Below are 26632 nucleotides of genomic sequence, written 5' to 3'. Positions count from 1 at the left end.
GAGTTGACTCTCTCCAAGGCATCCGCCCAAGTCCCGTCCTCTATCTGCTCCCCGAGTTCCTCCTCCCATTTAGCCTTCAGCTCCTCCACTGACGACTCCTCACCTCCTGCATTACCTTATAGATGTCCGACACCTTCCCCTCTCCGACCCACACCCCCGAAAGCACTCTGTCCATCGTCCCCTGCGAGGGCAGCAAAGGGAATCCCTCTACCTGTCGCCTAGCAAACGCCTTTGCCTGCAAGTATCTGAACATGTTCCCTTGGGGAAGGCCAAATTTATCTTCCAGTTCCCCCAGGCCCGCAAACCTCCCGCCAATAAACAGGTCCCTCAATTTGCTGATGCCCACCCTTTGCCACCCCCTAAATCCCCCATCCATGTTCCCCGGGATGAACCGATGGTTGCCACCCAGTGGAGCCTCCATCGAGCCCCCTGTTTCCCCCCGATGCCGTCTCCACTGTCCCCAGATTCTTAGGGTCGCCGCCACCACCGGGCTCGTGGTAAACCTCTTAGGGGAGAGCAGCAACGGTGCCGTTGCCATGGTACCCATGCTCGTACCTCTACATGACACCATCTCCATTCTTTTCCACGCCGCCCCTCCCCCCTCCATCACCCATTTACGCACCATTGACACACTGGCTGTCCAATAATACCCCAGAAGGTTGGGCAGCGCCAGCCCGCCTCTATCCCTTCCTCGCTCCAGGAACACCCTCTTCACTCACAGAGTCCCATGTGCCCACACAAAGCTCAATATACTGCTAGTCACTCTCCTAAAGGCGGCCCTGGGGATAAAGATGGGCAGGCACTGAAAGAGGAACAAGAACCTCGGAAGCACCGTCATTTTGACGGACTGCACCCTCCCCGCCAACGACAATGGCAGCATGTCCCACCTCTGGAACTCCTCCTCCATCTGATCTACAAGTCTGGTGAAGTTATGCTTGTGGAGAGTCCCCCAGTCCCTGGCCACCTGCACCCCCAGGTACCTAAAGCTCTCCCCTGCCCGCCTAAGCGGGAGCCTACCAATTCCTTCCTCCTGGTCTCCAGGGTGCACCACAAACACCTCGCTCTTGCCTAAATTTAATTTATAACCTGAAAAGGTCCCAAACTCAGCTAGCAACTCCATCACTCCCGGCATCCCTCCCACCGGGTCCGCCACATACAGTAACAGGTCGTCGGCATACAACAACACCCTATGTTCCTCTCCACCTCTCTGAATCTCTAAATGCCATCGCCAGCGGCTCGATTGCCAGTGCAAACAACAAGGGGGACAGGGGGCAACCCTGCCTGGTCCCTCGGTAAAGCCGGAAGTACTCCGACCTCCTCCTATTCGTGGCCACGCACGCCATCAGGGCCTCATATAGCAGCCGTACCCATCTAATGAACCCTTCAGCAAATCCAAACCTCCCCAACACCTCCCATAGGTACCCCCACTCCACTCTATCGAAGGCCTTCTCCGCATCCAGCGCCACCACTATCTCTGCCTCCCCCTCAATCGCCGGCATCATGATGACATTCAGCAATCTCCGCACATTCGTGTTCAGCTGCCTTCCCTTCACAAAACCTGTCTAGTCCTCGTGCACAACCCCTGGCACGCAGTCCTCTATCCTGGTGGCCAGGATTTTTGCCAGCACCTTAGCATCCACGTTGAGGAGAGATATGGGCCTGTATGAACCACACTGCTGGGGGTCCTTGTCCTTCTTTAAAATTAACGAGATCAGCGCCCGCGACATCGTCGGGGGCAAAGACCCCCCTTCCCACGCTTCATTGAGTGTCCGCACCAGCAAGGGACCCACTAGGTCCACAAACTTTTTATAAAATTCCACCGGGAACCCATCCGGCCCCGGTGCCTTCCCTGACTGCATCTGCCCGATCCCCTTAACTAGCTCCTCCAGCTCAATCGGCGCACCCAGCCCCTCCACCTTCTCCTCCTGCACCTTCGGGAAAGAAAGCCTGTCAAGGAACCTCTCCATTCCCCCCCTCTCCCCCGTTGGCTCCGACCGGTACAGTTCCCCGTAAAAGTCCTTGAAGACCTCATTCACCTCTACCCCCTTCCGCACCACAGTCCCACTCTTGTCTCTCACTCCAGCAATCTCCTTAGCCGCATCCCGCTTGCAGAGCTGATGAGCCAGCATCCTACTCACCTTTTCACCATGTTCGTACACTGCCCCTTGTGCCTTCCTTCACTGTGCCTCCGCCTTTCTAGTGGTCAGCAAATCAAATTTAGCCTGCAGGCTGCACCTCTCCCCCAACAGTCCCTCCTCTGGTGCCTCTGCATACCTCCAGCATCTTTCCCACCAGTCTATCCCTCTCACTCCTCTCGCTCATCTCCCTGTGTGCTCGGATGGATATCAGCTCCCCACGAATTACTGCCTTCAGGGCTTCCCAGACCATCCCCACCTGAACCTCCCCCGTATCATTCACCTCAAGGTACCCCTCAATACTTGCCCGGACCCTCCTACACACCTCCTCCTCCGCCAACAACCCCACATCCAACCGCCACAACAGACGTTGGTCCCGCACCACTCCCATCTCCAACTCTATCCAATGCGGAGCGTGGTCGGAGATTGCGATGGCCGAATACTCGGCCTCCTCTACTCTCGAAATCAGTCCCCTACTCACCACGAAGAAATCTATCCGAGAGTAGACCCTATGTACGTGGGAGAAGAAAGAGTACTCGCGTGCCTCGGCCTCACAAACCTCCATGGGTCCACTCCACCCATCTGATCCATAAACCCTCTCAGTACCTTGGCCGCCGCCGGCCTCCTACCCGTCCTAGAGCTGGACCGATCCAGTGAAGGATCCAACACCGTATTACAGTCCCCCTCCCCCCCCCCCCCCCCCCCCCCCCCCCCCCCCCCCCCCCCCCCCCCCCCCCCCCCCCATGATCAGACCTCCCGCCTCCAGATCCGGGATCCGTCCCAACATACGCCTCATAAAGCCCGCATCGTCCCAATTTGGGGCATACACACTAGCCAGTACCACCTTCTCTCCTTGTAGCCTGCCCCTAACCATAACATACCTACCCCCCTTATCCGCCACCACCTCCGATGCCTCAAACAACACATTTTTCCCCACCAGAATCGCCACTCCCCGGTTCTTCACATCCAACCCAGAGTGGAAAACCTGCCCCACCCATCCTTTCCTCAGGCGGACCTGGTTCACCACCCTCAGGTGGGTCTCCTGAAGCATTGCCACATCTGCCTTTAGCCCCTTCAGGTGAGCCAGTAGCCTCGACCGCTTCACCGGCCCATTCAACCCTCTCGCATTCCAAGTGACCAACCGGATCAGAGGGCGTTCCGCCCCCCTCCCCCGTCGGCTAGCCATAGCCTGTCGACTGCCTGCCCCAGGCCAGCACCCCCTGCCCGACCCAGTCCCCATAGCGACAACACCTCACCTCTGTCCCCCCAGCGCCCCCCCCCCCCCCCCCCCAAGCTCCTTCTTGACCCTACCAGCAGCAACCCGGTATTCCCATTTCCCCCCTCCCTTCCCCCCCAGGCTTGGAACCCTCCCAGCCGCGAACCATCCTCCATTGTACTTCCGTGGGTCAGCTAACTTCTGCTGACCCCGGAAACTCCCGCCAATAGCCCGACCCCTCCCGAAGTGGGATCATCCCCCAATCTATCCCTCCTCCAGGCACCGCTCCAGCACGGGGAAGAACCAGTTAAGGCACCGCCTCCCCCGTCACCGTCTTCACCCCCCAGCCCCGCAGCGCGGGAAACCAGAGGAAAGCCCGCGCTTTCGCACTGCCCCACCACACCCTTCTGACGCAGCTGCCAAATATCAGCCCCACTCCATACCCCCACTCCGACATAGAATACAACAGACCCCCCCAACCCTCCCCACAAGATACACAGCCCAAACAATGCCCCACAGCACAAAAACAAAAACATTGCAGAACAACCCCTCCGTAAATAACCATATCAAAATTGCAAAAGTACTAAGACAAGAAGAGAAGAACAGAAGAAAAAGAGAACACAGCAACAGCAGAATCCAGCACTAATATATTACAGCCGACCTCGCAACCCCCAACCCCTAGTTCAAGTCCAGTTTCTCCGTCCACACGAAGGCCCACGCCTCCTCCGGGGAATCAAAATAATGGTGCCGGTCCGAATAAGTTACCCACAGGTGCGCGGGCTGCAACATTCCGAACTTTATCGTTTTTCTATAAAGCACCTCTTTTGTCCGATTAAATCCGGACCGCCGCTTAGCCACCTCCGCACTCCAATCCTGGTAGATCCGTACTACCCCATTCTCCCACTTGCTGCTCTTCACCTTCTTGGCCCAGCGCAGCACACACTCCCGATCACTGAACCGGTGGAACCTCATCAGCACCGCACGCGGGGGTTCATCTTCCTTAGGCCTCCTAGCCAGCACCCTGTGCGCTCCCTCCAGCTCCAAGGGCAGATGGAAAGACCCGGCCCCCACTAGCGAGTTCAGCATTACAGCCACGTAGGCTGTCAGGTCCGACCCCTCTAGCCTCTCCGCAAGGCCCAGGATCCGCAGGTTTTTCTGCCTCATGCGGTGATCAAGCTCCTCGAAGCGTTCCTGTCACTTCTTGTGGAGTGCTTCGTGCCCCTCCACCTTACTCACGAGGACCACGGCCTCCTCCTCTCGTTCAGTGGCCTGCGTCTGCAACTCCTTGATGGCAGCACCCTGGGTGGACTGAATCTCTGACAGCCTTCTGTTCGTTTCCTGCAGAGAGCTCAGCACCTCATCCTTGAATTCTTTAAAGCAGTGCAGGAGATCAGTTTGTTGCTCCTGGGCCCACAGCCTCCAATCCTCTGGGGCTCCCCTGGCGGCCATCTTGGATTCCTTCCTCCGTTTTTTCTGAGGAGCTGCTGCTGTTTTATCCCCCTTTCCATTCCGAGTTCGAGGCATGGACTGCGGGGAAAGTTGTTCAGCACACCTTCCCCCACCGGGAGGCGACGAAAAATTTCCGTTTTGGGCTCTCAAAAGAGCCGAAAAGTCTCTTTAAAACGGGAGCTCCCAAATGTGTGGCTTCCTACTCCATCACAGCCACCGTAAGTCTCACTGGCCTATCATAACTCACATCCAATTTGAGAGCTGCGTCGAGGTAGCAAATTAAGAGCGGGAACCCAGGACACATTTTTCCTTTCCTGATCCAAGGACAAGGAGATTAACTGCAGCCCCCTCACTAGTCCAGGACAGAATGAGGACTGAACCTGGAACCTTTCTTACCCAGCTCAAAGTGAATAAATATATTGAACCATGTGCTTAATTTTACACATTATAGGGTAGCACGGTGGTGCAGTGGATAGCACTGCTGCCTCATGGCGCCGAGGACCCAGGTTCGATCCCGGCTCTGGGTCATTGTCCGTGTGGAGTTTGCACATTTTCCCCGTGTTTGCATGTTTGCGTGGGTTTCACCCCCACAACCCAAAGATGTGCAAGGTAGGTGGATTGGCCATGCTAAATTGCCCCTTAATTGGAAAAAATGAATTGGGTACTCTAAAATTTTTTTTTATAAATAAAATTTACATTAAGATTCTGTTATGCATGCCTCTACTGGTGTATGCTGGATTAATGTGATATATTCATTTATATAAATATATTTATGCGTGCACACACACAGCTAATCTAGAAGGCTTTAGGTCACAAGTACAATGCCAGTTTATTATGCTGAATGCTAGCTACGATGGCCGAGTGGTTAAGGCATTGGACTTGAAATCCAATGGGATTCCTCGGGCAAGTTCGAGCCCTGCTGGCAGCGACTGTGATTCATAATGCTTGCACAGCTCCCTAAAGAAGCTGCAGACTGGAGAATTAATCGGAATTATGATGAATGCTGGGGACATGTCTGCTTCTCTAGTGTTTGGCGCGATTTTTTACATTTCTTTGCACTGTAGGGCTGATGCATTGTAACACACTGGGATCCCATTAGGAGTTTTTTTGCAATGTGTGGTGAATTCCTCCTTGATTCAATGTGCTTGTCTGACAGTTCAGGGTCAGTGCCAACAAAAAAAGAAGAAAACATGCACACAGCCGAGGAAAGGGAGGAGAAAAATAGAGTAACTTTGGGGGCTGAGAGCTGGAGAAACTGAGCTCAGCGTTCAGTAAAGATGCAGAGGGGCCAATATAATACAATCATCTGTTTTTTGGGTGAAAAAAAAGAAAATGTGCATTTTTGACCATTATATACTGCAAAGACTGGGGATGACCTTCAGATCTGATCTCCTTACCCACTCCACATGCCAAAAGTGGCAAGCCCTGCAGAATTATTGATAATTCATATTCTCAATGAGGAAAATAACATCCTCTCTTCCATTTGACTTTTTATTACCTTTTCAGTGTAATCATCTGTGTTTAAGTAGATTAGTACATCCCAATTGAGCTCCAACAATTCTGCTCCGAAGTCATCTGGAATCTATAAGAAGCTGCTGGCTTGCTTTACTGCACAGAAATTAATAACTAAAAATGGGGAAAGTCTGTCAGATTCATCAAAGGTTCGCACTCAAAGAGTTAAAAATATTTCATTTTCTGCTGGCTAACATTTCAGCATAAATGCACACTGCTGGTGACAGCTGGTGTTCTCTGATTGGACACAGTTAATGTGCGGGGTCATCTGGCAGTGGGAGCTCAGCTGAGGAGCAAAGGTCAAACTTCCAGCTCCTGCTCCTCACAGACCCAAATAACTATAAACATGTGGAGGGTTGCTATAACAAACATTACAGCCAATAACAAGACTGCTGGTAACCTCATTTATTGTACTCAAAGGCTACACTGATTATTGGATGAAAACCAGTACTGGCAGAATCCACTTTTAATTCAAATGATACCGAGCAAACTATCTGTATTTCTTCAGTAAAGCAATGGTGGTAGTATTACTTTAATATTCTACTTCACCTCTCAATAAGCCTTAAATGAGATATAAAACCTCTAATTACTTAATTTTGCTGATTGCTATTTTGTACTGTAAAGTCAGTCACACGTGAACTTTAACAATTAGCGTCAGGAGACCATTTGTAACAGAAAAGCTATCAGCTAAAACTGTACTCCCTAACTTTTCCCTCACCTAACATCCACCCACGCTTTCCAGCAGCGATCACTGAACAGCAATGTGTGTGAGGCTGAGGCTGCCAGCACTTCCAGGGTTTCCCAGGAGTCTCCAGGAATGAAAGAATAATCTTTAGAACTCTGCTTCAGGCAATCAGGGGAAAAAATAAATCAGCAGAGCATTAAAACAAAGGTGATTGGAATACAAGAATAAAGAGATCTTGCTACAATTGCACAGGGCTTTAGTGAGACCATACCTGGAATCATGTGCGAGATTTTGGTATACATAGCCAAGGAAAGATATACTTATCTTGGAGGCAGAAAGGTTCACCAGTTTGGTCCCTGGGATGAGGGGCCGCGTAAATTGGGTCTATATTCCCTGGAGTTTAAAAGAATGAGAGGCAATCTCATTGAAATAAACAAGGATCTGAAGGGAAACTGAAAATGCTGGAAAAACGCAGCAGGTCTGGCAGCATCTGTAGTGAGAAAATTTAGAGTATCCAATTCTTTTTTTCCCCCAATTAAGAGGCAAATAAATTCACCTACCCTGTACATCTTTTTCGGTTGTGGAGATGAGACCCACACAGACACGGGAGAATATGCAGATTCCACAGGGACAGTGACCCGGGGCTGGGATTGAACCCAGGTCCTCTGCGCCGTGAGGCAGCAGTGCTAAGCACTGCACCACCGTGCCAAGTGAGAAAAAGAGTTAACGATTCAAATCCATAGGATTCTTATTCAGAGGTTTCTGTCTTCACTGATGCTGCCAGACCTGTCAAGTCTTTCCAACATTCTCTGCTTTTATTTCCGTTTTGCAGCATCTGCAGTATTTTACTCTTCAGAAGGTGGTGGCGGTGCATTACCTTATTGAACTGCTGCTGTCCCCGAGGTGCAGATACACCCACTGTGCTGTTAGGGATGGAGTTTCAGGATTTTGACCTAGTGACAGTGAAGGAAAGACAATATATTTCCAAGTCAGGGTGGTGAGTGACCCGGAAGGGAGCCTCCAGGTGGTGGGGTTTCCCAGGTATCTGCTGCTCTTGTCCTCCAGATGGTAGTGATTGCAGGTTTGGAAGGTACTGTCGAAGGAGTCTTGGCTAACGGTCTTTTGTTAGAACTGATAATTTCTCGGAAATATTTTTCTCTCCACAGCTGCTGCCCGATTTGCTGAGCATTTCCAACTTCAGATTTCTTGCATCCCAGTATTTGCATTTTATATGGTAATTATATGATTGCAATAAAATATCTGACAAACACTATTGGACTTCCTCAAACTTTGAATGCAAGAATCTCTTTTGCATTCAAACAGCAGCCCTTGACTCATTTTAAGAAGAAAAGGAATCCTACAAATGATTGTGGGATCTCTGTCCTGCAATGGGGAGCCAGCAGGATGACGGACAAAGCCAGGCAGGGAATGCGCATGGCGGCAGGAAGGCATTCAGAGCCGGCTCAAACCTCCATGACGGACACAGGCTATTAGCATTACCCAAGCCTGAAGGAAGCAACATGAGATTTTTTTATTATTAAAAAAAAATTCCAATTAAGGGGCAATTTAGCACGACTAATCCACCTACCCTGCACATCTTTGGGTTGCAGGGGTGAGACCCACGCAGACACGGGGAGAATGTTCAAACTGCACATGGACAGTCACCTGGGGCCAGGATCGAACCTAGGTCCTCAGCGCCTTGAGGCAGCAGTGCAAACCACTGCGCCACCGTGCCGCCCAGAAGCAGCGCGAGATTAAAGGTTCAACTTTTATTTTGACAACGATTAATTTTGAGTATTGATGCTCCTTGATACTGGAGTATCATTTTTAACTGTCTTGAACTGATATGTGCCCATTAGCTGTGGGCTGAATAGGGACTGGATTTGAATCAAGCTTATTTTTAAATCAAACAGCACCAGTTGGGGAGGGTTTTTTGTTCCCTTTGATTTGAAACATCTGCATGTCCAAAGCCAACCTAGACTTGAGGTGTGCTGTAAACAGCATACTCGATGCACAACCAGACAAGAAATCAGACTGTTCGGCTGTATTTCTAAAATAGGTAAGGCAGATTTAGTGCTGATCAAAACTAGCTGATTGGTATGCCTTCCGGTATAAAATGACTGATCGTCACAACTTACATTGCTTTATTAACCTAAGATAATGGCTGCATCATTTTACATTCTTCCCCGTGCTGCACCCTTTCAAGCTATGTTACATATATCAATTCAATACTGCTGGAGCTGAGTCATGCACTTCCTCCCTTCCACTGCAGCACCGCCCCCCCCACAGCTTCAGCTCTCAGCCACTCCTCTCCTCCCATGCTTTCTCAAACCGAATCATACCCTCAGCAAAGCAGTATTAGGCCATATAAGGAAGAAATTATTTGCTGCAGTTTTGGATGGGGTGGAGTCCTGATTTTGTAACTAAAAGGCCTTTTCATTGTGCAGATCTCTGCACCTCCCTTCGCAATAGAAAAATCATGGCTCCTGTCCATTTCTGCTACTGTTTAAGTTATGCAGCATAAATATATTGTCCATTCATAAAGGACCAATATAGTGTTAAAATGGCAAAAGTCAAGTGGCTATAGGTATCTGCCAATTATCTTTTACTCATATTTTCATGAACGCTGGTAATGCTCGTCAAAAATTGAGCACGCTCAAATTTTTAAAAAAATTACATAGAATTTACAGTGCAGGAGGCCATTCGGGCCATCGAGTCTGCACCGACTCTTGGAAAGAGCACCCTAACCAAGGTCAACACCTCCACCCTATCCCCATAACCCAGTAACCCCACCTAACACCAAGGGCAGTTTTGGACACTACGGGCAATTTATCATGGCCAATGCACCTAACCTGCACGTCTTTGGACTGTGGGAGGAAACCGGAGCACCCGGAGGAAACCCACGCACACACGGGGAGGATGTGCAGACTCCACACAGACAGTGACCCAAGCCGGAATCGCACCTGGGATCCTGGAGCTGTGAAGCAATTATGCTATCCACAGTGCTGCCGTTAAAACAAAGGAAATATCCTAGTGCTCACAAGTTAGTATGCATAAAAAAATTCTTATAATATTTAGATTACTTCATGATTGTGTTTAGGTACAACTGATATCAGCAAATGCTGAGTACTCTCGAACAATTCTATTTGCCACCTCACCATCAATAAAGATATTTCTGAAGATTGTGTTTCTGAGATAGCCTGCAGAATTGAGTCATTGATAGTTAAAGTAGGTGTGGCACATTTGTTGCCGTTTGCTGTGTCCTTGTGTCACACTGTCACATTGGAAGCATTGCCTTCAAATAATCATGGGTTGTTTCCCAAAAGCAAATTGTCGAAAATGTGCTCGCCATCAGCACAAGGAAGACAGAGATACTCCACCAGCTGTATCCAGTGGTCAGTGCTGTTGCTTCACAGCTCCAGGCTCCCAGGTTTGATTCCCGGTTTGGGTTACTGTCTGTGTGGAGTCTGCACATTCTCCCTGTCTGCGTGGGTTACCTCCGGGTGCTCCGGTTTCCTCCCACAAGTCCCGAAAGATGTGCTGTTAGGTAATTTGGACATTCTGAATTCTCAGGCGCTGTAATGTGGCGACTAGGGGTTTTTCACAGCAACTTCATTGCAGTCTTAATGTAAGCCTACCTGTGACAATAAAGATTATTTATTATTTTATTTATCTCTCATATTTCTGGTTGTGGATTTCACTTCTCTCAAGTTGAAGAGGTTACTCTCTGCCTCAATTGGACGTCTATTCCAACAGCATTTCTATCTTCATTACCAGAAACCTCCCAGAAGTTCTCACTTCCTTGGTATGTAGCTACACGAGGCACTCCCAATCATTGACTATTCATTAAAAACTGCAGAAAGGAGAAGTGAAATTTGCCTTGCTTCATTACAGGAATGGCTCGACTGAGTACAGAGTTGACCTAGAGACAGTGGTGTGAACCCTGTTCACTAAAGTACAAGATGTGGGTGGGAAGTTAAGATACAGATCAACTGTGATTAGCATTGCTGCCTCACGGCGCCAAGGTTCCAGGTTCGATCCCGGCTCTGAGTCACTGTCCGTGTGGAGTTTGCACATTCTCCCTGTGTTTGCATGGATTTCACCCCCACAGCCCAAAGATGTGCAGGCTAGGTCGATTGGCCACACTAAATTGCCCCTTAATTGGAAAAATGAATTGGGTACTCTAACTTTAAAAAAAAGATTCAGATCAACCGTGTTCCAACTGAATGGTGGAACAAGCAGGCTTGAGGCACTGAAAGGCCTAATTAATTCCTGACTGCCAACAGAGATTAAGAAACTATTTTTCTTTACTCACTTATGACTTGCATTGAATATATCAATGTTTTAGTATTTCTCTTCAAGTGTGAAAATAAAGGGGAAGTTAAAAATTAAAATCCCTTGGATAATCCTGGTTGAAATCAAGTACAATTGGTAACACTGCTTTTACTTTCTATGCTAAGAATGCTGCAGACTTCACACAAAAATGGAAGGCTTCTTTCAGTTCTATGATGAGCTAAGAATTTCAAGGAAATTATTTAAATTTGACTGCAACTTTATGGATGCTTGTCGAGTGATCAGCAATTTCAGTTTTTAAAATCCTCTCCAACATCACCAGACAGGAAGTCATTTTCATTTTAAAAAAAAGTACTTTACTGGTCACTTAACTCACCTCAATGTTCAAAGATCTAAACTGCTCTCACTGACAACACATTTATGTCAAACATGAGAGGATTGAAGATTGACCTTGTTCACTGCCAATACCCAACTGCATTCAGGTAGATGACAAAGTAATGCACCGTTGGATAGCTGGGTTAATGTTCTAGTCGCCTCCCTGACCTTCATTTACCATTAGGGCATATCTCCCCTAATCTCTGCTGTACCGATCTGAACTTTAATCTATTCAAACACACATTTTGGCTGCCAATCCTGACCCAAATCAGTGACTTCCCATTCCCTTCATTTTCTCATAGAACCGTTGAGACATTCTCACCTTTTCTCATAGAACCTTTTTGACATTCTTGCTTTCACTTTGTCATCATCTTCCATTTATCTGTTCTCAGATACTTTTGATCCACCTCGTTTCTGCCTCAATCCATCACTACTTTTCCCCAAACCTTACTGCATCTCTCAAACTCCATTTTACTTCCCTCTACTCAGGTTTCTGCCCTCTCCAGCACCTAGTTAAAGTCACAAATATCATTCACTGTGGCTGCTCTCTACACCTTTGCAAAGGTCAACTGCACCATCTTCTTTCAAAGTTTCTTGTCCACTGTCCAGCTTGGTGAAACTTTCCTTGCCTGGTTATCCCAGTGATTTTCAAAGTGGGGATCGCGACCCCCATGGGTTGCCAAAAAGATCTCCAAATATTGTCTGACCATATTTACCATTTTCTCTCTGAGTAAATTCTCACTGCATCAGTGTTCCATGGACTTCCTTGCCTCTCTGAGTCAGAGTGTAGTTGGGCAGTTTGTGGTCAGAGACCTGTAAAATTCTCTTTGGGTGGCATATCCTGCTACTGTGTTCAGCGTCAGGATCTGTATTATTCTCGAGTTCAATGTGTCACTTACAAACCCTGTGCGTCTTTTATCATTCTTTCAATTAAGCTGGACATACAGTCTCCTCCAGCCCGATAAGCCCCTATGTCTACTCCTTCCACGTCCGAATTGTCTCTCCACACCTGGCCTCTTTCCTTTGAGGGCGCTTCTTTTTTTCATCCCATCCCTCCCGCTATCCACCCTCTCTTTCCAGGTACTCATCCCCAAGTATCTGTCTCTGCCGTGTGGCGACATGGACTTCATCAGCTGAATCAGTTCCTCTTCGGAAAGGATTTTTGCATCTACCTTTATTGGGGCTTGAATTGTTCGCCAAAGATGACATTAGCTGGTGACTAAACTACACCCATGTATACAGGAGTCCATAAAATGTTGCAGGTGGAGGAGCTTGGAGGAGAAATTTAGTCTGGTAAGGGGAAACGATTTCAGGTACCTACAGTTGTGGGACTTTGTCCGTAGACAGGTCCCGTCCGTAGACAGGTCCCATCCTTTCCACGCCTCCCGCCAATGGGGATCCAAGACAGAATAGTCTCCAGAGGGGAAGGAGGGGAGGGCAAAGTCTCTGATATTTATACGGTACTCATGAAGGGGGAAGGGTCCCAGACAGAGGAACTGAAACTCAAAAGGGAGGAGGAGCTAGGCAGGGAAATGGAGGATGGGCTGTGGGCAGAAACCCTGAGTAGGGCAAACTCAACAGCAACATGTGCCAGGCTCGGCCTGATTCAATTTAAGGTCATTCACCGGGCCCACATGACGGTGGCTTGGATAAGCAAATTCTTTGGGATAGAGGACAAATGCGCTCGGTGCACAGGAGGACCAGCGAACCACGTACACATGTTTTGGACATGTCCGATGCTTAGGGGGTACTGGGAGGCATTTGCGGGGATCATGTCCCGGGTGCTAAAAACAAGGGTGGCAATGGATCCAGGGGTGGCAATTTTTGGGGTTTTGGAGGACCCGGGAGTCCAGGGTGAGAAAGAGGCTGATGTTTTAGCCTTTGCTTCCCTGATAGCCCGGCGACAAATATAATTGGCATGGAGGGACTCAAAGCCCCCGAAGACTGAGTTGTGGCTTTTGGACATGTCGAGTTTTCTGGGTATGGAAAAAATTAAGTTTGCCTTGAGGGGATCTGTACAGGGGTTCGCCCGAAGGTGGCAACCGTTCATTGACTTCTTTGCAGGAGAGTGAGCGTGTGTGTGTGTGTGTGTGTGGGGGGGGGGGAGAGGTTAGAGTAGAGTAGGAGGGATAAATTGGCGGGTAGTGCCAATGGGAGAGAAGCGGGCTGGTGCAGTATGGTACGATTGAAGTATTGATTTTACGTGGATGTTTGCACATTTTTGCCTTTTTTGCTTTCTATTTGTTGATGTCTGTAACTGTTTACAATGACGAAAAATACCTCAATAAAATTGTTTGTTGAAAAAAAAAGTTGCAGGTGTATGGAATGGAATGTGTCTGCACATTTTGCATATTGATCAGCTGAGCTGTGCCCAGCATTGTTTCCCCCCCCCCATACTTTCAGTTTATTACATAATTACCCGGGAAACGTAACTCACAGGCGCCCAGTGACATTCTGTCTGACTGTGTTCATCGTTCAACAGTTAGAACATAGAACATTACAGCGCAGTACAGGCCCTTCGGCCCACAATGTTGCACCGTCCTGTGAAACCCTTCTAAAGTCCCTCTTTAGATAAGGGACACTATTCCCTTATCGTCCATTTACCTATCCAATGACCATTTGAATGCGTTTAGTGTTGGCGAGTCCAGTACTGTTGCAGGCAGGGCATTCCACGCCCTTACTACTCTCTGAGTAAAGAACCTACCTCCGACATCTGTCCTATATCTATCTCCCCTCAATTTAAAGCTATGTCCCCTCGTGCTGGACATCACCATCCGAGAAAAAAGGCTCTCCATGTCCACCCTATTTAATCATCTGATCATCTTGTATGCCTCAATTAAGTCCCCTCTTAACTTTCTTCTCTCTAACGAAAACAGCCTCAAGTCCTTCAGCCTTTCCTCATATGATCTTCCCTCCATGCCAGGCAACATTCTTGTAAATCTCCTCTGTACCCTTTCCAATGCTTCCACATCCTTCCTATAATGCAGCGACCAGAACTGCACACAATACTACAAATGCGGCCGCACCAGTGTTTCTTAAGTTTTGAGTTGGGCGGCACGGTGGCACAGTGGTTAGCATTGTTGCCTACGGCGCTGAGGGCCCGGGTTCGTATCCCGGCCCTGGGTCACTGTCCGTGAGGAGTTTGCACATTCTCCCTGTGTCTGCGTGGGTTTCACCCCCACAACCCAAAGATGTGCAGGATAGGTGAATTGGCTACGCTAAATTGCCCCTTAATTGGAAAAAATAATTGGGTGCTCTAAATTTATTAAAAAAAAAAAAAAAAAAAAGTTTGAGTTTGATTTCCTATCCGAGATCATGTTAGGTTTTGAACGTGTGAACTGGCAATATTGAGCCTGTTTAATCTTTCCAGCGCTTGCACGCAATTTCCAAATGCGAACAATAGGTGTGATGAAATGAAATAATCCGGAGTTACACCCTTTCGCAAGGTATCAGGGTGGAGATGTTGTTCAGGGTGAAACAGCAGCTCAATTTACAAATTTACATTCAATAATACAGAATTGCCAACAATGAGTGTGACTTTTTAAAAAGTAATTATGGAGAATTATGTTAGGTGGATTGGCCATGATAAATAGCCCTTAGTGACCAAAAAGGGTTAGTTGGGGTTGTTGGGTTACGGGGATAGGGTGGAAGTGAGGGTTTAAGTGGGTCGGTGCAGACTCGATGTGCCGAACGGCCTCCTTCTGCACTGTATGTTCTATGAATGTGGCGTGGGTCATAATAGTCGGCCATTCTGTAAGCATGGGTTGCTTGAAAAAAAAAGTGTTTGAAAAACACTGGGTTATACTATTATTTATCGGATTGAAGGAAGAGCATCTCTTGCAATATATTTGACTCCAACTATCAGTTCTAAAGATGTATCCTTGTCCCCCTACTCTTCCTCATTTACATCCTGTTCCCTGGTGACATCAACGGGGGATATGGGATCAACTTCTGTATCCGTGTTGATAACATTCATCTCCAAACCTCCATCAGCTTTCAAATCTCCCAATGATTGTCCAACATCTAGTCTTGTATAACACCCAGATTCTTCCAGCTGAAGACAGGGAAGATCGAAATCCAACCGTGTCGTTTTTCCAGCCCTTTCCCGGTCATTATCTCCTGCTAATTCAGACTCCCCAGCCACATGCATATCATCTACTTCTGCTTCTACCGCAACCCATATTCCAACATTTACTTCTGAACAGAGAAAAGGGAATGGAGCCTATTTACACAGAGGAAATAATCCACTTGCAACCAAACCGCCATTTTTTGCAACTACAGTCCCAGCCACACATGAAATCTTCAAAAGTTCATACATGGTACAAATTGTAGAATTTGAAAATATGATTGCTTTATCTACAGTGATCCTATCTTCATTTATATATCAGCTGCATTGGGGATCATATCTCCTTTGAGGCCTCACTTCAAAACCCGTGAATCTTACAGTTGCAACGTAGCGAGGACACTGCAATTCTAAAATCAACTTATCACCAGGCTTCCTACCAATTTATTTAGCAGATAGTAAGTCGACAAACAAGAACTACAGGAGGGACAAAAGAAGTTTGTGTTTTTACAGACATTTCTAATTTCTGTACTTTGAGCATGTCCAAATTTAACATTAAATACTACAGGCTCAAGCATTGTGGAACTAAAACACAGTCTGCGATGAGTTAACTGATTTCAGTTGGAGCAACAGAGTGGCTCCGTTAGAATCAGCATCTTTTGGACGGGAGGGTGGGAAAAATAAATCACTGAATGTTCCTCACTGCCCAGTGATGGTGAAACATTTGCCAATGGTATGTTTCACAATGATATGATTCAGCTTGGTTATGATGTCCCTACGAGTCAACCAAAGTTCATTGTCTCATCACAGATCAAGAGCAGAGATAGGTATTGACAAGTACCCAAGGAACTCACTCTGGGATGAGGCAACTCTATCTGAAGAGGAATTGGTAATCCAATGCCCATTACAATGCGGTTTTCCAAGAATGATCTGGAGTCTGACCAGCAACGAAAGGTTATAAAATGATGCATCTCTTTCTATCTCTATTGGGATATAGGCCAAATTAAAAGGTACTTTGGAGTGTTGATAGCATTCTGGATTAGAGTGCATCATACCCAATGATTTCAATCTTCCCCGTCTTCAGCTGGGCAGCACGGTAGCACAGTGGTTGGCACAGTTGCTTCACAGCTCCAGGGTCCCATGTTCGATTCTCGGCTTGGGTCACTGTTTGTGTGGAGTAGGCATGGTCTCCCCATGTGTCAGTGGGTTTCCTCCGGGTGCTCCGGTTTCCTCCCACAGTCCAAAGATGTGCAGGTTAGTGGATTGGCCATTCTAAATTGCCCTTACTGTCCAAAAAAGTTAGGTGGGGTTACTGGCTGAAGGGGATAGGGTGGAGGCATGGGGCTTACGTGGGGTGCTCTTTCCAAGGGCTGGTGCAGGCTCAATGGGCTGAATGGCCTCCTTCTGCACTGTAAATTCTATGATACTACCGGCCTGTGTAGGTCTTACAACTACAACTCATTTGTATAGTATCAAGTAATCTTGCAGGGACGAAAACATTTTCATTTGTCTCAAATTAACTAAATTCAAACCAAATATGTCAGACAAAATACAAATCAATTAAATATTAGCGACATTCTGACAGAATAACCTACCAAACTGTTACACAACAAACGTTATCATTCAATGTTTCTCAGAGCCAGCATAAACCAGCAAGAGCAACTGAACTGACCCATCACTTCACCCTCGCATCCCGAGTAACTATATTGTTTCCTCATGTAGGTACGGCTAATAATTTAGATTTGTTCCAGTAAATTGAGGAAAAGACAATCTATTTTGATTCTTCCCATGAGGATTATTCCATGCTTCTCTAGAGCGTATGAAACTCTGGAAATCTCCTCCCTGTAAGAAAGCCAAAGTTGCTCTTTTACCTGATAACTCCCAACACCTCGGGCGATATGACTCAAAGAAAAGGAAAGTATCATGACATATCTAATCGTGAATGCCTTGAATGAACAGTAATCGGATACTCTGCGGTTGATAGATGCCTCAGGATACAAATGCAGATTCAGGGATTATGCTCTTTCAAGCACATGGCTTGCGAGAGAAGAGTTACCTCTTTAGCTCAGCATGTGCCCACTTCCAAGTATCAGAGTCAATAAATTGGAGATAAATGACAAAAAAGTCTACAAACTAGCCTGTCAAATGATACAACTGTGCTGCCTCCTTTAAATCTGCCGTCATCACCTCGCTCCTTAAAAAAAAACCAACCATCGACTCCAGCGTCCTTGCAACCTACCGCCCCATTTACAAATTTCCTTTCCTCACCAAAGTCCTTGAAAGTGTTGTCACCTCCCAAACTCGTGCCCATCTTTCCCTGAACTTCTGTTCCTGTTACAGTACTACTCTTACCAAAGTAACAAATGACATCCTATGTGACTGTAAAAGACCAACTCTCCTTGTTCTTCTCGACCCGTCTGTCATTTTCAACATGGTTGACCACATGGTTCTCCTCTGACGCCTCTCCAAAATCATCCATCTGGCTGGGGCTGCCTTCATCTGGTTCCATTCTTATTTATCTCATCACTGCCAGAGTCACCATTAATGGCTTATCCTGTCATTCTCCCAAAGTTATCTCTGATGTCTTCCCAAGGAATAATCCTTGGACCTCGGGTTATTTTCAAATGAACATGGGGTACAAGACAGGGCTGCCCGTTGTCTCCACCTTTGTTTGCCTTAGCTGGCCATTGCGTTTAGGTCGTTTACCAGATGATGGAGGGGAATAGAGCGTGGGAGGAGGGAGTATACGGTGTCCTTTTGTGCTATATATAATAGATCTTCTGTCCAATGTGGCGGAGATAATGGAGCTCCTCAGGAAGGTTGGCTCCTTTTTGGGGTACAAGCTAAATCTGGACAAGAGTGAATTTTTATTCTGGTGAACCCCCTGGAGAGGGGAGTTGATCTCAGGAGGCTGTTGTTTAACCCAGCAAAGGCTAGCCTCGGGTATCTGGGTAGCCGGGTGACTGGGCCATTACCAAATCTGTTATTACTGGGTGGTAAATATTGAGGCGGTGCGGGGGTGGTTCAATGATTGGGACTCGATATGGGATGAATGGAAGAGGTTTCATGCATAGGGTCAAGTCTGAGGGCCCTGGTTACAGAACCTGTTTTCCAATGCTAGATTCTCTTCGAGCCTGGTGGTGATAGCCACTCAGGATCTGAAATCAGAATAGGCATAATTTTAAACTGGACTCTGAGTCGCTGTTGACTCCAATTTTGCAGGAACCATCAGTTTGAGCCTACTGGCTTGGACTCATTGTTTAGGGCATGGGAGAGGGAGTGATGGATACGTGTTTCTGGTGGGTAGGCTCACCAGTTGAGATGTGTTGTTAGGAAAGTTCCAGCTCCTGAGAGGGAATATATTCATGTACTTTCAGGTGCGCAATTTTTTTAACGCAAGGAGCTTCCTTCATTTCCCAGAGTATCGTCACCTTCGCTGATAGACAGCGTCCTGTCCTTAGCTGAGTTAGGGGAGGGTAAGATTTTGGATGTCTATGGGCGGATGTTGGCGACTGAGCACGCATCATTGGAGGAAGTAAAGAGGAACTGAGAGAGCGAGCTGGGTTTGGTGTGAAGGAGTGTGTGGAGTGAGACTCTTCACAGGGTCAAATTCACCTCCTCATGTGTGAGGTTAAGCCTGATCCAGTTCAAGATGATGCACAGGGCACACCTGACCAGGGCACGCATACATGAGTGATGTCATAATATACATCCAGGTATATGATGGTGCACAGACAGGCAGTAATTGACACACAGGATGACCAGTGAACACACAGAACACAGCAGCCAATCACCAGACAGGACATGACCACTATAAAGCCAGAGAGCACTAGTTTTCCCGGTCTCTCGGGATCCAGCCTCTGAGACAGTCAGAGCTCATGAGCAGCAATGTGGTTGTAAGATAGTCTGGTCAGGTTAGCCTCAGGTCTCCAGTCAAGTCAGCATAGTGTCAACGCACAGTTAAAACATGTATGATAGTTAAGAGATCAAGTGTTGGAAGCCTGTCTCTCTCACCAGTGCAGTAAACGCAGTCCTCGCGGACCCAGCTTACCCAACACATCAAGTGGGTTCTTCTTGGGGGTGCAGGATAGTTGTGAGCGGTGCTCGAGGGGGCCAAGGAAACATACGCTCATGTTTTAATCTTGGCCCAAGCTCATTAGTTTCTGGGTCTTCCTTTTTGATACAATGAAAGAGATTTTGGGTGTTCAGTTGGAGCCATACTCGTATGTCGCCATGTTTGGAGTATCGGACTCGCCGGTGCTGCAGATGGGGAAGAGGGCAGATGTCCTAACCTTTGCCTCTCTAAGAGCCCGGATGCGCATTATACTTGGGTGGAAGTCCCCGTTGCCGCCTGAGGCCTCGGTTTGGTTGGGGTACCTGATGGGGTTTTCGCACCCGGAGAAGATCAAGCATACATACCATGAGGGGGTTGGTGGAAGGGTTCTATTCAATGTGGCAGTCTTTCATCTCCTTTTTCAGAGAACTGGTTACTGTAAACTGTCAGGGGAAGGGGTTGTCTTTTGTGTTTAAGGTTTTGGTTTCTTTATGGATGGAAAGATGGGGGCAGGGAACTGTGTGGGTGCACTTTGGGAACAATATGGGGATGGAATTTGCTGTATTGTTGTTGGTTATAATGACAATCTTGGTTGAATGAATATATATATTAAAATCATTCTGGTAGCTCCAGACTGGACTATTCCAACATACCTCTGGTGGACCTCACACTTTTTACCCTCCATAAAATGTGGTCATCCAAATCTCTGCTACACATGTCCTAAAACATACCACCTGCCATCCATCCACTATCCCTATTTTTGCTGGGCTAGACTTGCTCCTGATTAAACAATGCCTCAATTTAAAAATTCTTCTCCTCATTTCAAATGCCTTCAAGGAGTGGCCTCCAATCTCTGTGATCTTTTCCAACAAACCCCCCTAGATACCTTCACTCCTCTAATTCCAGTCTCGAGCAGCCCCCATTTTAACTACTCCAACTTTTGCGGTCGTGCCTTCAGCAGCCTCTGCCATAACTATGGAGTTGCCTTCCAAAACCCCTCTGCCTCTCTGCTCAATTTTGTCCTAGACACACTCCTTGTGGCTCAGGGTTATATTTTGTTTTAGAATGCCATTTGTGGGGTGCCTTAGGATGCTTTATGTGTGCATGTGTGTGTATATATACACACACACACACACACACACACACACACACACACACACACAGTTGCTGTTCCTAATCAATTCAGCAAAGCCCTATGTACTCTCTCCAGGTCTGTCAAGTGCAGAGAGATAAGGAACAACTGTATATGACGAGGATACGGTCTGTTTCTTGCCAAAGCTTATGGAGGGGTGAGGTGGGAGGGGTTTCCACCTTTTCCAGCAGGGAATCCCCTTTTATAAAGTGGTTTGCGATTCAGACCCGTTAGATGCAAGCATGCCATTAACTTCCCCACTTCCTCCATTGTTTCATGCTCATTTCCTGTTCAGCTAACAAACAATACCCCGCCACAAATTGAGGAGATGTTCAATTATCCCACATAACCTATCCACATTATAAGTGTGGCTAAGTTTACAACATGAAGGGCAACATGGTGGCGCAGTGGGTTAGCCCTGCTGCCTCACGGCGCCGAGGTCTCAGGTTCGATCCCAGCTCTGGGTCACTGTCCGTGTGGAGTTTGCAGATTCTCCCCGTGTTTGCGTGGGTTTCGCCCCCACACAACGATGTGCAGGTTAGGTGGATTGGCCACGCTAAATTGCTCCTTAATTGGAAAAAATGATTTGGGTACTCTAAATTTATTTTTTAAAAAGTTTACAACATGCCTGGTTTGAAGTTTCCAAATTTGGCAAAAAACAATATCAAAGGTGGCACACCTAAATAGTATGGCACACAAGCTAAGCATACTAAACACAATGCATTAGTGCCAATCCAATGCAGGATGGCTTGAGTCACAGTGGTCCTCAGTTTGGTAATTAGTCTCTATAATGCACTGCATGCATTGTCAATCTGTAGTTCCACAACATCTTACAAACTACTTGCATGTGCTGTAAAACCTGTGTTTTAAAAAGACCTTGCGTCAACGAACAAGTGAACACCAGCATCTGGTGCAAACACATCCCATCCTAGGTTGGCATCGCAAACAATATCAGTGATGACCCAGGATCTTTACTGCTATGCAACTGAATACCTTGCCGAGTGAGGTTTTTTTTTTCATCCAGGCAATCCGACAGTGTAATACTAATGAGAAATGTATGGAAGCACAGGGTCACCACTGCAGCAAAAAAACTGGCACCACACACATTAATTGTCTGACCATCAGCTGCTGTGTCAATTTAAAAGCAAAATAATAATACAATTTTAATCTGCAAGGTGGGGAGCAGCTTTAATAGCTTATCCTTTTTAACTGTGGCATTTAAAATCTAACTATCATTGATCTGCCAAATAATCAGAAGCTGGCTGCTGATGCGTCAGCACTCTTCCCGACATCATATGGATGCAGTTTCCATGACGATGTCGCCCAGCTGATTGAACAATCATACTTGCGGCATGAAGAGCCAGCGGGGTGGTATACACTTTTTGAAAAAAAGCTCAAGAACTCATATGTACAACTCATTTTAATCCACAATCAAATCAGAATTTAGAAATTACGAAAGCAAATATGGACGAGGTTTGGTTGGGGAGGAGTGAATTAAAGTGCTTAACTTGCATATTGCACCATCACCCAATTGTCATTCTGGGCATGCAGAGACATCAGAAGCAGAACTCATCATGCCTTATCTAGATCTTAAATGGCACACTATGCGAAAAAAAGAACCCAGCTTTAATCAGAAGAAACAAATGCTAAAATACTCAGAATTCATATGCAAATTGGAAGACGCCCTACTGAAGCACAAGCTTAAATTTTAATCCTTATTGTACACCACACGGTTAGCTCCTTGACATGCTTAGATAACAGATATAAAATTATAACGGCAGTGTGTGTGTTTGTGTGTCTATTTTATATATATATATATATATATATATATATAAAAAAGGTAATGTTTGAAAAGACCATCAAATAGAAATGGAAAAGTTCTAATTATATTTTCACCAACTTCAAGGAGATTAACTTAAACCATGTCAATCCAGATATTTTCTTGAGCAATGGTCCCTTTACAACCTAAATTTTATTTTACACAAAATTTTTTTTGCAGACCTATTTCTCCAAAGAATTAAAAACATTTTGAAGACAGAAAACCCATCTTACCCAATTCCTGGCTTAATACAATGATTACCATCAATTTGCTGTTAATAACAGTGGCAGCTGTGCAGTGGTGATGCCATGCAGTTTACATACAGATATAGCAGATGCATCCTTACCCAATACTGAAACCAGCTCCGAAGAGTTTAATCGAGATTTATCGTAAATGTTGCACAATAGCTCAAACTGAAAGTAGGATACTGATCACACATTAATCACAGTAACATTCAGAACAATGACCTCACAACGCCTGCACACTGTTGTCACACAGTTTGAATAGCAAACACATTTCATTTCACTACTTTGAGCAAATCAGAAGCTAGCAAGCTATCAGATCAAACAACTTCTGAACAAGTCAAGCCATCTTGGTTTGTTGTATGTCAAATTTATTTTGACGAGTTAAATCACTGCACCATTACTGGGTTGATTAAGGTTAGATTTGAAGTGAACTACTGTAACTTCAAAATTATGTTGCGTCTTGTTTCTTGATATTTATTTAAACGACATTACACAACCATCTTCAGATGCTTCCTCAGTGACCTTCCCTCCGTCATAAAGTGAGAAGTGAGGATGTTTGTTTGCTGATAATTGCACAATGTTCAGCACCATTTGCGACTCCTCAGATCCTGAAGCAGTTATTGTCCGCATGCAGCAAACCTGGACAATATTTAAGCTTCAACTGATGAGTGGCAAATAACATTAATGCCACTCAAGTGCCAGACAATGACCATCCCCACCAAGAGAGAATTCAACCATCTCCCTGTGACATTCAATAGCATTACCTTCGCTGAATCCCCCACTATCAATAACCTGGGGGCTACCAATGGCCGGAAACTGAGCTGGACCAGACATACACGTGGCAGCAGATACATGGGAACACCACCACCTGGAAATTCCACTCCAAACCACTCACCATCCTGACTGGGAAATAGATCATTGTTCCTTCACTGTTGCTGGGTCAAAATCCTGGAACTCCATCCCTAACAGCACTGTGGGTATACCTATACCAGATGGACGACAGTAGTTCAAGAAGGAAGCTCACCACCACCTTCTCAAGGGCAATTATGGATGGACATTAAATGCTGGCCTCAGTTACGTAATACATATCCCTTGAATTAATAAAAAAAATAAGTAAATGCAGTGGCTACAAAAGTATGTCAGAGGCGACGAATTCCGTGGCATTTTGACCCTCCTGACTCCCAATTCCTGTGCACCTTCGAAAGGGCACAAGTCAGGGGTATTATGGAATATTCTCTTCTTGCCTGGATGAGTGCGGCTCCAACAACACAAGAAGCTCAACACCATCCAGGCCGCAGTAGGCTATACACCACCCTAAACATTCATGCCCTCCACCTTTGACTCAGTGGCAGCAGTGTGTACTAGATACAAAACTCACCACGGCACCATTGACGGCGTCCAAACCTGTGACCTCTGCGACCTAGGACAGGGGCAACAGATTCATGGAAACCCACCGAGGCAAATTCCCCTCTCAGCCACACACCATCCTGGTTGAAAACTGCAAGTCATTCCTTCATCGTCAATGGGTTAAAATCCTGGAACTCCAACTATGGATGCACCAACACATGGATAGCAGTGGTGACTCACCAACACCTTCTCAAAGACAATTAGAGATAGGCAACCATTACTGGCCCGAGCAACAACAACCACATCCCAAGAAAGAATTTTAAAATGCTGAAGTCAATGGAATAAAGTTCATTTAAAATTGCTTAAAGTTCAGCTTAAACTGAACAGGTTCACTCTGTGCAAATTCAACAGTATCAGCGCTTTATAATTAGAGCACTTTGTGAATACGATTTATTATCCATATTTAGATTGTCCAGCGGTATTTGCCCATAGAATCCCTAGTGCAGAAAGAGGCCATTCGGCCCATCGAGTCTGCACTGCCACTCTGAAAGAGCACGCTACCCAGGCTCACTTCCTTATTCCAATAACCAAACCTGCACATCCCTGGACACAAAGGGGCAATTCGGCATTGGCCAATCCACCTAACCTGCACATCTTTGGTCTGTGGGAGGAACCTGAACACCCGGTGGAAACCATTAGATAAGGGGAGAATCTGCAAACTCCACACAGTCACCCAAGGCCAGAATTGAATAGGGTCGCTGGTGCTGTGAGGCGCAACAATCCGTTAATGTTGTCTACTCGAGCACAGCAGCTTTGCAGCAGTGATGTGGGTGTGACTCCAAGCCGTTCACTGTGCCAAAGTCGCCCTCTAGTGGCTGCTCTTATACAAGCACAAAGCATGCAAAGCACTGCATGAAAAGCTCTTTTTAAGAATTCTTTTTATAAATTTAGAGTATTCAATAATTTTTTTCCCAATTAAAGGGCAATTTAGCATGACAATCCACCTACTCTGCACATCTTTGGGTTGTGGGGGTGAAACCCACACAAACAAGGGGAGAATGTGCAAACTCTACACGGACAGTGACCCAGGGCTGGCCACCGTGCCACCCCTAGAAACTCTTTCTTTTTTTTTTAAATGAAGTTCTCATTTTCACCATTCACAGATACCACTTCAGTGAAAGATAGTTTTAAATAATACAAATGTCACTGTTTTTACACATCCTATTTTATGGTGGGCTGCCCTGGAATTGGTCTCGCAATTTAAATTAGCCTTTAGGAAAAATTGAAATAGTGCAAGTAAATCTATTTGAAAGAATGAGCACATCATGTATCTGAAGTGTTCATTGATCTCGTGGCACAACTGTACACTTAATAATATATGAACATAAAGTGGGCTTTGCAATACATCAAGGCTTTGAAATTCAGCTCTTCCAGATGTGAACCCGGACAGCAAATGCTGGTGGGTCCAAACACAGCTGAGCCTAATTCTCCAAACCACTTAATGATGTCCACTTCCAAACAGGGGAGTCTAAATAGTAATCAGGAGCAGGCAATTCTGATCAATCTATCCCCTTTGCTAGCCCAGGAAGCCACATGTTCCCCCATCAGCATCGAGGAAGTCAGCGAATTTGCAGAGACTAAAACAGAACGGGCATCTTCACTGTCTGATATGGTTTAGTTTCACACCATGCAGTAAATTGTCTTAAAATGTTGCTGGTGGAGTTTTGGGAGACCACTTTTATTTGTATTCACAAGAGAGAGTGAGACATATTAGATGTGATGTTTATTCACTAAGCCAAAAAACTCAGTGGATAAAAATAAATATCCAATGTTTGTGTCCAATGAGGTGTCAGACTTGGCTTGGTGATGCCATTCACGACCGAGTCAGAAACATGGCCTAAGCCCCATTCTTCAGTTGAGATGTTAGACCAAAGCTTCAACTACTCTCAGGTGAATTTGAAAATTGCTAAAGTTGCTGTTGCACTAATATTACTGCAATAGGGTAGCTTCGCCCAGTGCCTTCAATAATATGTATCCATCAATAAATAATGAAAGCAAATTATCTGGTCATCATCACAATGCTGTTCGTCAAGCCATACATTGCGTAAATTGTCTGCTGCATTTCCTATATTGTAACAGTGTTGAAGTAGCGAAAGGTGCTATTTAAATCCAATTTAAAACAAATGCACAAGCAGTACAAAAGGCAGCCTGCACAGTGAATAGTCTTTGTGATACTGTTAACATTAAAACACAATGAACAATTCTAATCTTTTCTTCTTGGCAATTGGTAGTGAATTTCCCCAAGTA

At 46.2% G+C, this 26632-nt stretch overlaps 1 protein-coding gene and 1 non-coding gene across 2 annotated transcripts in view; one reads left to right on the top strand and one right to left on the bottom strand.

The window, feature by feature from the left end:
* Positions 1 to 26632, bottom strand: part of rnf216 (ring finger protein 216) — a 263325-nt gene that overhangs the window by 89801 nt on the left and 146892 nt on the right. The gene's annotated exons all lie outside the window — the stretch shown is intronic.
* On the top strand, positions 5648 to 5728 carry trnas-uga. The gene has a single exon. It is a non-coding gene; the product is annotated as a tRNA-Ser (tRNA).

Source organism: Scyliorhinus canicula, chromosome 15 (genome assembly GCF_902713615.1).
Source record: "Scyliorhinus canicula chromosome 15, sScyCan1.1, whole genome shotgun sequence".
Classification (NCBI taxonomy): domain Eukaryota; kingdom Metazoa; phylum Chordata; class Chondrichthyes; order Carcharhiniformes; family Scyliorhinidae; genus Scyliorhinus; species Scyliorhinus canicula.
This window is presented reverse-complemented; position numbering and strand designations above follow the sequence as displayed.